Below are 10,558 nucleotides of genomic sequence, written 5' to 3' on the forward strand. Positions count from 1 at the left end.
AATTATATATATATATATTTTATTTAAGTAGAAAATATAAAAATGAAAATCATATAATTCTATCATTTTGATCACAGTTATAAATTCTATTCTCATTATAAAGTAAAATAATCAAACAAAACAAAAGGATAATAATAAAATAACAATTCCTTATTATAAGGTAAAATAATCAAACAAAACAAAACAAAAATAACAATAATAATAAAATAATAACTATTGTTTATATAACTGAGAATGTTCTCTGCAACAAATCTTCAGAATGATCATTCCGTCTTTGTACTCTGCAATAATGATTGGTGAATGTTGACATACTCCTCAATTACCTCTGTCTAATATTTCTTGTACAGGTCTATCTTCTACCCAACTCTTTGATGCTACTGCTGATCGAATGCTGCCAGGGGTGCATCTATTTTAACTTCCCTGAAAATGGACCTGATCCATCCAGCTATAATTGTCCTAGAAGCTGGTTTAATGACTCCCATAATGGAAATAAAAGGCTTATTATATTACCACCACTGGCTCGACGGTTCTTGGAAATTTTTAAGAGTTTCATGACATGTCGGACTGGGCAAATATTAACATTCTGGTTCTTTAACAAAAGCCAACCTGATTGTTGATGTGTTCCTGTGTCAGTTTTGAACCAAATTTAGGCCACAAAATAATCTTGTCATTTTCAATAACAAGACTTTCCTCAGTCACCTCTAGCAAGGTTAGGTCATGTATTCTGCGACCAGATGCCAGAAGCAATATTAAAGCTGTACGCCTTGATATGTCAAAAGTGTCTCACAATGCGGAGTAGCTAACAGCCAGTCAAATAATATTTTAGTATCCCAGATAGGCGTCTTTTTAGTTGGTATCCTAGCCAGCGATATGGCTTTTAATATTTGCTGAATAAAAAGTTTTTATTATAATTTTCTTTCCACGGTCTACAATGAGTAAATATGGCTGACTTGTGTAGAAGAATTTTATTAAATGCTAGGTTTTCTTTAAGAAAAAGGTTTGCTAAAAATCGAGCAATATCTTCACCCTTTGGAGATTTATCATTAGTGTCATTTGATTTACACCAGGATTGCCAGCGCTTAATCGGAGCCTTATATGTTTCCAGAGTTGAAGAACGCCAGCTGCTATTTAATAATTTTTGTTCATCTACACTCCAATGCGAGATGTGTTCCGACCACCCCAACCTTCCAAGCCTGGAGATGTATCTTGTCCACCTGGGTAGGTGGTTGCCTGGTGGTCTGATCTATGAGTACCCTCTGCAGGTGCAATATGGTTATTGGATCCTCTATTGCTCGAGTTTGTAGGTCTGGTAACCAGTAACATTGGGTCCACTGGGGTGCTATCACTATGTAAAGACCCTTCGCGGTATTGAGGTGCGATAGAACTCTGGGAATTAGATTGGGTGGTGGAAACACCCAAGCAAGATTGTAGTCCCACTCGCGACTGAATGCGTCGCAGTATACTGCTGATCCATCTTGTGAATCCAGCGTGACGTAACTGGTAACGACGGCGGTGCTTTCGGATGCGAACAGGTCTATATCCGGAACTCCCCATTGTCTGAATATGGCTTCCGTGGCCTGGGGTAACAAGTGCCACTCGGGTACTGGCCGACCCCTCGACAGGCGGTCTGCAATGCCGTTTAGCCTCCCGGGAGGTAACATGCCGACAGCGTTATGTTGAGCTGCTCGGTTAGCTCCAGAAGCCTGCTGGTGAGATTTAGCAGTGCTATTGAGCGAGTGCCACCTTGATTTTTATATACGCCACTAGTGTACGATTGTCTGACTGCACTAGGATATGCGCATTTGACAAATTTACCTGCCGACTCTCTATGGCCGCAAAACTGCGTACAATTCCTTTACGTTGGAATGCCAGTTCCGCTGGCGTGATGTCCACCTCTTGGCCAAGAACACCCCATTTAGTTGGGCACCCCAGCCTGCATCCGATGCATCTGTGGTGAGGAAATGAGTAATTTCCTTTCTTTGAAGAGAGACCGTACTGTGCTCTATCTCTTTCAGCCACCAATTTAGGTCTTGTATCACACAGGGGTTAGTAGCCTTCTCTCCCGAGGTCTGGTCTGTTTGAACTGTCTGAGAAAAACCTGGAATTGGCGGCAATGTAAACGGCCCTTGGGTACTGTATGGTTGGCAAAATTTAGTTGCCCTAGCAAGCTCTGAGCCTGTCTTAAGGTACAACTCTCTACCTCTAAAATGCCCCGAATGCTCGTTTGTATTGACTGAACTTTTTTGAAGGGTAAGTTTACTGTCTGGACTTGAGTATCCCACCTGAGACCCAGATACTCTAACTGCTGGGTAGGGATTAGTGTTGATTTTTGGTAATTTATATGCCATCCTAGAGACTCTAAGAGAGTCACGGTTTCCGTAACCTGTTTGGTAAGGCTGAGACAATTCTGGTGGGCCAAAAGGTAATCGTCTAAATATACTATAATCCTGATTCCTCGAGCCCGAAGGATTTCCGCAATCCAATTTGATAGGGCTGCAAAAATTTGAGGAGCAGAGGATAGACCGAAAGGTAAGGCTGTTAATTGCAAGATTTCTTGCTTGTATATGACGCGCAGAAAACGCCTGTGTGTTTCCGCTATGGGTAGATGAAAATAAGCCTGCTGAAGGTCTATCTTCGTTAACCAATCCTGACTTTGAAGGAAATCCATAACGTCCACCTGAGAAATTAATTGGAATCTTTTTGTAGCAACATAACTGTTGAGGTTCCGGAGGTCGAAAATAGGACGTACCCCCCCATCTGGCTTCTGAATCAAAAACATTTTTGAAAAGAAACCAGAATTTATTACCAATGGTTTCTCTAGAATATTCTGGGATTTTAATTTGATTATGACCTCTGACATTTGGTCCGTTGTCTTGGTTGTTAAAGCTCTTTGTATATGGCTGTATGGATACTGCAAGGGGGTTTTCGTTTGAAAGGTATACGGCCATAGGTTATAATCTTTTGAATAAATGGGCCTGCGCCCAATTCCTTCCAAACTTTTAAATGATTTCTTAAACAACCCCTTCGAAGTGATAGTCACTTTTGTGATGTCTTTGGATTGTGCTTGTATTCTGAGCCTTTTTTACTGTGACGAAAGGGCTGATTCTTCTTAAAATCTGGCTTATTCTTTGGAGTGCGGTGGAACTTATTATCATGATATTTGTTCTTCCTAACATCCTTATTATGTGTAACACGGTTAGAATAAGAAGATGTTGATGGTTTGTCCTCTTTTATGTAGCTTGGAGTATTTAACCAAACCTGTGTACCACCCAAAGACTGTATGACTGGCAACAATTTCTCACGTCCAAATAAATACTCAGAGCTTGGCGGGATTCTCTGTAATGTGGCTTTTAAATTGGGATTGGCTATCTCTTTTAAAATTCTATCACGCCTAGTCTGTATACATTCTCCCCGCTTACCACAAATAACCTGCATTATAGTCTCCCACTTCTTATTACTCTCTGAGTTAGGTCCAAAAGACCCGTTAGTTTTTCTACCAAGGTATTAGAATTTATATTTTCAGGGTTAGCGGCAGCCCAATTTACCAGACTCTGAAGACCTGTTTGTAATAGCTGCCGTTGCTCCAAGACAGAATTTGACAAGCCTGCTAACACCTGTTCTGTGGACTGCAAATAATCTTTCTGATTGTTGAAATGACAGAGTTCCTCATTAACTTTTAATGCTGTAAACCCTGGGCTAGCAACACACGTTTGTAATGCCTTTTTATAACGGATCGATTTCCAAGCCGGTGAATCAAACATTTGCAACTGTTCTAGATTCCTGAGACGATCTTTATCGGCTACAGGAATAACCATCTTACTATCAAAATCAACGTGAATTTCACCCAAACTAACGTCCGTCTGAGTAGGATTATTTAAAAAGGTGTTTGTGATGTTGATGGAGTTCCTATTAAATTATCCGAAGGTTGGTTTGCAGTATGTAAATGGTACGGTAAATTCGTAAGATAATCTGATATACAAGCTACCTGAGTCATTAATGCGTCTATTCGTGGATCATTGACGGTAGATGAGCTATGTCGGTGATCGTGTTTTGATCGCTTATTCGGCGGTGGGCTAGCGAAACCCTCCTCATCTTCCGAAGATGAGAAAGAAGATGAACTGTGTAAATCTTCACGCGAGCCCGTAGCCCTGTTTTGTTCTCCCTCCGGAGCAACAAAATCAGGCTTATCTTGGTCATAAACACGATTATCACTCATCTTAAAATATGCTAAAGACTTACCGAAGTAAATGATGAATAATTTGGACTTGATGCACTAATTTTGCACATAAAGTTGTTTGCAATTACTTTATCACTGAAACTTCGCGGCAAAACACAGCAAAACCACAAACGCTATGATTCAAATAACTGTCAACTCGCCACAAGCGTCACGACAGTGGCGCCTCTGGTGAGAAGAAGGTGTAAGTAAACAGAATCCACAGATTATACAGGTATATAACTATAGACAAAGCATAACCATAGACAGCTTCTTCACATCAACGCTGTGTGTTTTATGAAGGCACATAATAATAAAATATGAACTAGAAATAATGAGAACTATTTATTAAAATATGCGTTGGAGTCACACAGACAACTCTATAGATCAGTATGGTGGTTCAGGAACTTTAATTGAGGAAAAGGCTTTGAACTCAGACAAAGCTTGGAACACTTTGTATATTTGAATACTATTTGATCAATCCTTTGATTTTATCATTCTCTTCCAGCGTAATGACGATGATGAAGAGGACCCCCTGGACGCATACATGGCCGGTCTGGAGCAGCAGGCTGCCAAAGACCTGGTTGCGAGCAAGGAAAACGCCGCTAGCGGGAAGGGGGACAGCGGTCGCGGCACCAGGGGCGATATCGACGAGATGGACGATGAAGAGAGTTATTATAAGTATGTTTACTATTTATTATATAATGAGTATCCTGAACTATATATAAAAGAAAGTACAGTCCATATAAAGAGTATATATGCATTTGACTTTTATTTTTATCAGGAGCAACATCAGTATCACTTAATTAGATGGGATGTTAACTTTTGCAATAATAAGTATTTAGATTTTTATACTCGTGCAAAATGACAAGTAATTTTATCAATCTGACCTATGTTTTATAATGTAATAGTATTTCTGGCAAAAGTATTGAAGTAGTTTCGAACTTCACATGTTGTCAACCTTATCTCATAGGTATATGGAAGAAAATCCCTTAAATAACGGTGATGACGCGTCCGACGTGGAGGTGGAATACGATGAGGACGGTAATCCTATAGCGCCTCCAAAGAACAAGATCATAGACCCACTCCCGCCTATAGACCACTCTCAGATACAGTACGAGCCTTTTGAGAAGAACTTCTACACGCCGCATGAGGAAATAGAAAAGCTGACGCCGCAGCAGGTTGAGGAGTTGAAGAAGAATTTGGGTGTTAAGGTGAGAGACATGTGCACATAATTGTAGGAATTTTTAAGATTCTCAACAGAAGGGAGTCGACAAAACTAAAAAAATATTGGAGGAAAGTGTTGAGCCTTGACTAAGTCTTACTTAAACATTGTTATTCAAATAAAATTTGTATCTAATACCATACGACCAAGAAACATTGATTGCTATTATACTTGCTGGAAAAAAATATCTCATGAGTTTTTCAAACCATTGCCTTTACAAGTTTCAACATTCGTCTCCAGATCACGGGCCCAGACCCTCCGAAGCCGGTGTCCAGCTTCGCGCATCTGGGTTTCGATGAGCAGCTGATGAAGGCGATCCGCCGCTCGGAGTACACGCAGCCCACGCCCGTGCAGGCCGCCGGCGTGCCCGCTGCACTGTCCGGAAGAGATCTTATAGGTAAAGTCATCAATACTGGATGTTTCGACACAATGTTACCCCTACAAAGTGGACAGACCAGGTTGAAATAGTTGCAGGAACTCAGATGTAGGCCGCTTCTAACTGGTTGGTTTGAAAATCTAGGGAAGACCTTATATTCTTCAGTGGACTTCTAAAAGCTTTTTTACATGGGTATGGTTAAAGCTGAGGAAGAAAATGATCAATATTGGCATGAATCTTTTCTATATTCTTTGTTCTCAAACAAAGATTTTCTTAATATTTTACAGCCCTACCACTTTTTAAAATCCCTTTCCAAGACAAAGTTTAGTCTGGATTGTTCTTTGATCTATTGTCTATTTCTCGAAATGTGTCGACTAAATCGGTTTAGCTGTATTGACTGCAGGATAACAGTAATTGTGAGCATATTCCTTAAAAAAACAATGTAATACCATCATACCTTAATTTCGAAATCAATAAGATTTTTATCGACAATAAATCTTACATTTTGCAGGTATCGCGCGTACCGGTTCGGGTAAGACGTGCGCGTTCCTGTGGCCGCTACTCATCCACATCATGGATCAGAAGGAGCTGGCTCCTGGCGACGGACCTATCGGACTCATACTGGCGCCCACCAGGAGTTGGCGCAACAGGTGATACACAAACATTTAATACGATTAATATGCGTTCATTAATGTAGTTTACTCTGGTCTTATTTCTATATATTGTTGGGTATTATTCGTTGGAATTTTACTGGCGCCCATCACGGGGTTTGGCGCCACAGGTGATTTACAAACTCTTAGTTATATTCTCTTGAATGTAGTTGATTGTTCTATTATCATTGAAGATTTGAGAGGCATGGAATTAGGCATTAATTTATGTTCATAACTTTGCTAGAAATCAATATGAGATATTAGAGTTAATAATTGTAGAATTTTATAGGTCTATATTTTTAAAAAAAAGTAGGACATACAGATATGTTCATGTAGTTATTCCAGTATGTATTTATAGATATACATGGAGGCGAAGAGGTTCGGCAAAGTGTACAACATCCGTTGCGTGTGTTGTTACGGCGGAGGTTCTAAGTGGGAACAGTGCAAGGCTCTCGAGGGCGGCGGCGCTGAGATCATAGTGGGCACTCCTGGCAGAGTGATAGACCTCATCAAGTGCAAGGCGACCAACTTGCAGAGGGTCACGTATTTAGTGCTTGATGAAGCTGATAGGATGTTTGACATGGGATTTGGTGAGTAGGATTATATCAATTTTATATAGACGCGATATTTTAAATCGATTTTATATCGACTGTAGATATTTTAAATCGATTTTGACTATCGATATAAAACGATAAATTGGAACACTTGCGATTAATATATTTGGTTTTTGCCACAAGTGCCAGTTTTAGTTTACGGACTATAAGCTCTGATATATAAATAATATTGTTGATGTGCGTGTCCGTGTCGCTCAGAGGCTCAGGTGCGTTCGATCTGCGCGCACGTGCGTCCGGAGCGGCAGGCGCTGCTGTTCTCCGCCACGTTCCCGCGCCGCGTCGAGCGCCTCGCCCGCGACGCGCTGCGCGACCCCGTGCGCGTCGCACACGGCACCGGCGGCGCCACCGACCTCGTCACTCAACACGTGCGGTATGTACTGTGACTATACTTGTGCATTGTGAGACAGAAGACTGGCGGCGCTACTGACCTCGTTACTCAGCACGTGCGGTATGTACTGTGACTATACTTGTGCATTGTGAGACAGAAGACTGGCGGCGCTACTGACCTCGTCACTCAACACGTGCGGTATGTACTGTGACTATACTTGTGCATTGTGAGACAGAAGACTGGCGGCGCCACCGACCTCGTCACTCAACACGTGCGGTATGTACTGTGACTATACTTGTGCATTGTGAGACAGAAGACTGGCGGCGCTACTGACCTCGTTACTCAGCACGTGCGGTATGTACTGTGACTATACTTGTGCATTCTGAGACAGAAGACTGGCGGCGCTACTGACCTCGTTACTCAGTATGTGCAGTATATATTTCGACTCTACATGTGCATTGTGAGATGAATGATCTCGTCACTCAACACCTTACTAAAACTATCATCACTGCTAAATTTAGGTTAGTATGTTTTCGTATCAATATATTGACCAAGATCTTCCAGATGAGTTTACACTAGCGGTAATTAAATAATTCCGTACACTTGCGTCTCGTCGCAAATCCTGTGAACTGCAAAATTTACATTGTAAAATCGCTTGTGAAATTCAATTTCCGATTATTTTCTTGGTAATCTAAAATTAGCTTTATAAACTAACCATCATGTTCTTATAATATCTTGGTGTTCTGCTCTCTATGCAATAATGCGTGTTTACTTGATACTCTTATTGTAATAAAAATGAATTCTCTCTTCCTTAGAATATTCTACAAACCCGAGGAGAAGTGGGCATGGCTACTCAGCAACTTGGTGGAATTTCTGTCGGCTGGCAGCGTGTTAATATTTGTTACCAAGAAGGTATTACACCTTTTATAATTTTAAATTGATTTTGTACCTTTCTGATAAGATTTTTGGGTCACTTTTAATAAATAAAAGTGTAGCCGTGCTGGTTATAAAGGGAATGATGGCTCGCATTCTCAATTCCAACGATAAGTGAATTGAATGTTTGCAGTTAGAAGCTGAACAGACTGCGGCGAACCTCGGCGTGCAACAGTACGACGCGCTGTTACTGCACGGAGACATGGAGCAGGCCGACAGGAACAAGGTGATCACAGCGTTTAAACGACAGGAGAACACCATACTAGTCGCTACTGACGTGGCAGGTGAGGTTTACGTACGTTTATATAAGATACGTTCGATATAGAAACTTAAACAATTTTGTATTATTATTCTCTAGCAAGAAGTAGATCATGGTAAACTGAAAGAATTACAATGTAGATGTGTGACTACAGCATAAACAGCTTAGAGCTTGGCAACACTGTGTCGTAGGAAATCAATGTAAATTTGACAGGTTATTGTTGAGTTTCGTTTACTGAGTCAGAATATCTGAGGGCCCTAATAGAGCCTGTATGTTTCTTTCCGAAAATCTATTACGTTAATTTAAGGGCAGTAGCTCATCAATAACCTTTCTGAAAGTGTAGGTGTTTGTGGACAATGATCACTTATTTGACCTCCTCTCATTTGACGGTGTATATTAACGAAAATTATGGTCTAGGCGCTGGCGTGCGGGGGGTGGCCCACACGCTGCTCGCTGCTGACAAGGATCGTGACTTCGCCGGACACCTCGTCAGGCATCTCGAGGCTGCGCAACAGGTAATTATTTTTAGTGTCCGGCTCGAAGGACCACACATTGCATACATAGAAATAGAACTTGAAGTCCTGACATTTGATCAATTGATATTGTTCGCAGGAAGTACCTGAAGAGTTGATGCACCTGGCGATGCAGTCGTCGTGGTTCCGCAAGTCGCGGTTCAAAAGGGCAAGGGAAAGAATCTAAACATCGGCGGATGTGGATTAGGGTGAATATAAACATATTTAAACTCTGATTGTCCTAAAGAAACCTGTAAAATGTAAAATGATAGCTTGCTGATACATTTCGTATAGTGATCTGATGTTACAAATACCCCCTTGCCTTCCCTAATGTCTTTTCTTTAAGTCTTTGTTGGTGGTAGGATATGGTTAATATCCACCGGGGTAGCGACCACCGCATACAAGGTGTTAAAACCCGCCATAGTTGTACACGTAAGTGTGTCGCGTTTCGGGATCAGCCTGTGTGTATACGGTTGCAATAGGCCGGCTTAATTTTGTCTACTGCGACGGGTACTTAATAATTTCTCATGTGTCGACATTCTAGTTGGCCCCACTCTCTTATAGGTACAGTAGGGTCACTTTGCCTTGTCAGTAAAAAAAAATATCTTTTGATATTGTAACTGTTATGTGCCATGATGATCACACGTGTGACTTATTTACTCATCAGCTGAATATATGCAAAAAATTCTAAACATATATGTACCAGGTACAAAGAGCGTCCCGGCTTACCCGTGCACAACGACGAGCCGATCACAGCCGTGGCGCTTGAGAAGAGCCACGGGCCCGCCACCGACCGCCTCGCATCACTCAAACAGGCCTTCAGGGCTCAGTACAATCAGGTACAGTAAAAGGCAGAGGTCATGAGCACAGATGAACAGGGTGAGGGATCGTATGTACAAATTCGACAAAATTAGCCGTATGACACGCGTAAGCCAATAGACAACGAGTATCGATTGAGGAATCAATCGCACGAAACTTCGGCGTGTTGGACAGAAAACCAACCAATCACGAGCGTGCTCTCAATTCGTGCCTCTATTTTTATGGGAGGTGATATTGTGGTAGATATTCTTTGAATTTGATAACTAACATTTAATTGTAATATTGCGCGTCCGGATGATAATAGTTATCAAAATATATTAGAAGCAGTGCTGGTAGATATTTTTGTAATACAAATTATATGTGGTAACACATAAGATTCAGTCTTGGTTGCTATTGAATTCAAATCTCTTGTCATTCTTTGCAGTTATTTATTTGTATTTTTTTTTGCGGATATCAGACTGTAATAAATTTTTAATAGTGGACTTGAGATATTTAAAAAGATTTTTTTTCTTCATGTAGTTCACGGCGTCAACAGACCACTCGTGGGAGCAGACGTTGACGTCGATCCAGCCCGGCGTCAACGCGCCTGCCGCTCACGCTTCACCCACTGAGTCGAACTCCAACCCCAG

The 10,558-nt window shown here is 41.3% G+C and overlaps 1 pseudogene; it reads left to right on the top strand.

Annotated features, from left to right (window-relative positions):
- The first annotated feature begins 4,709 nt into the window (after positions 1-4,709).
- Positions 4,710-10,553, top strand: LOC119193262 (annotated as a pseudogene).
- The last annotated feature ends 5 nt before the right edge of the window (positions 10,554-10,558 follow it).

Source organism: Manduca sexta, unplaced genomic scaffold, assembly GCF_014839805.1.
Source record: "Manduca sexta isolate Smith_Timp_Sample1 unplaced genomic scaffold, JHU_Msex_v1.0 HiC_scaffold_3841, whole genome shotgun sequence".
In the NCBI taxonomy this organism is placed as follows: Eukaryota; Metazoa; Arthropoda; class Insecta; order Lepidoptera; family Sphingidae; genus Manduca; species Manduca sexta.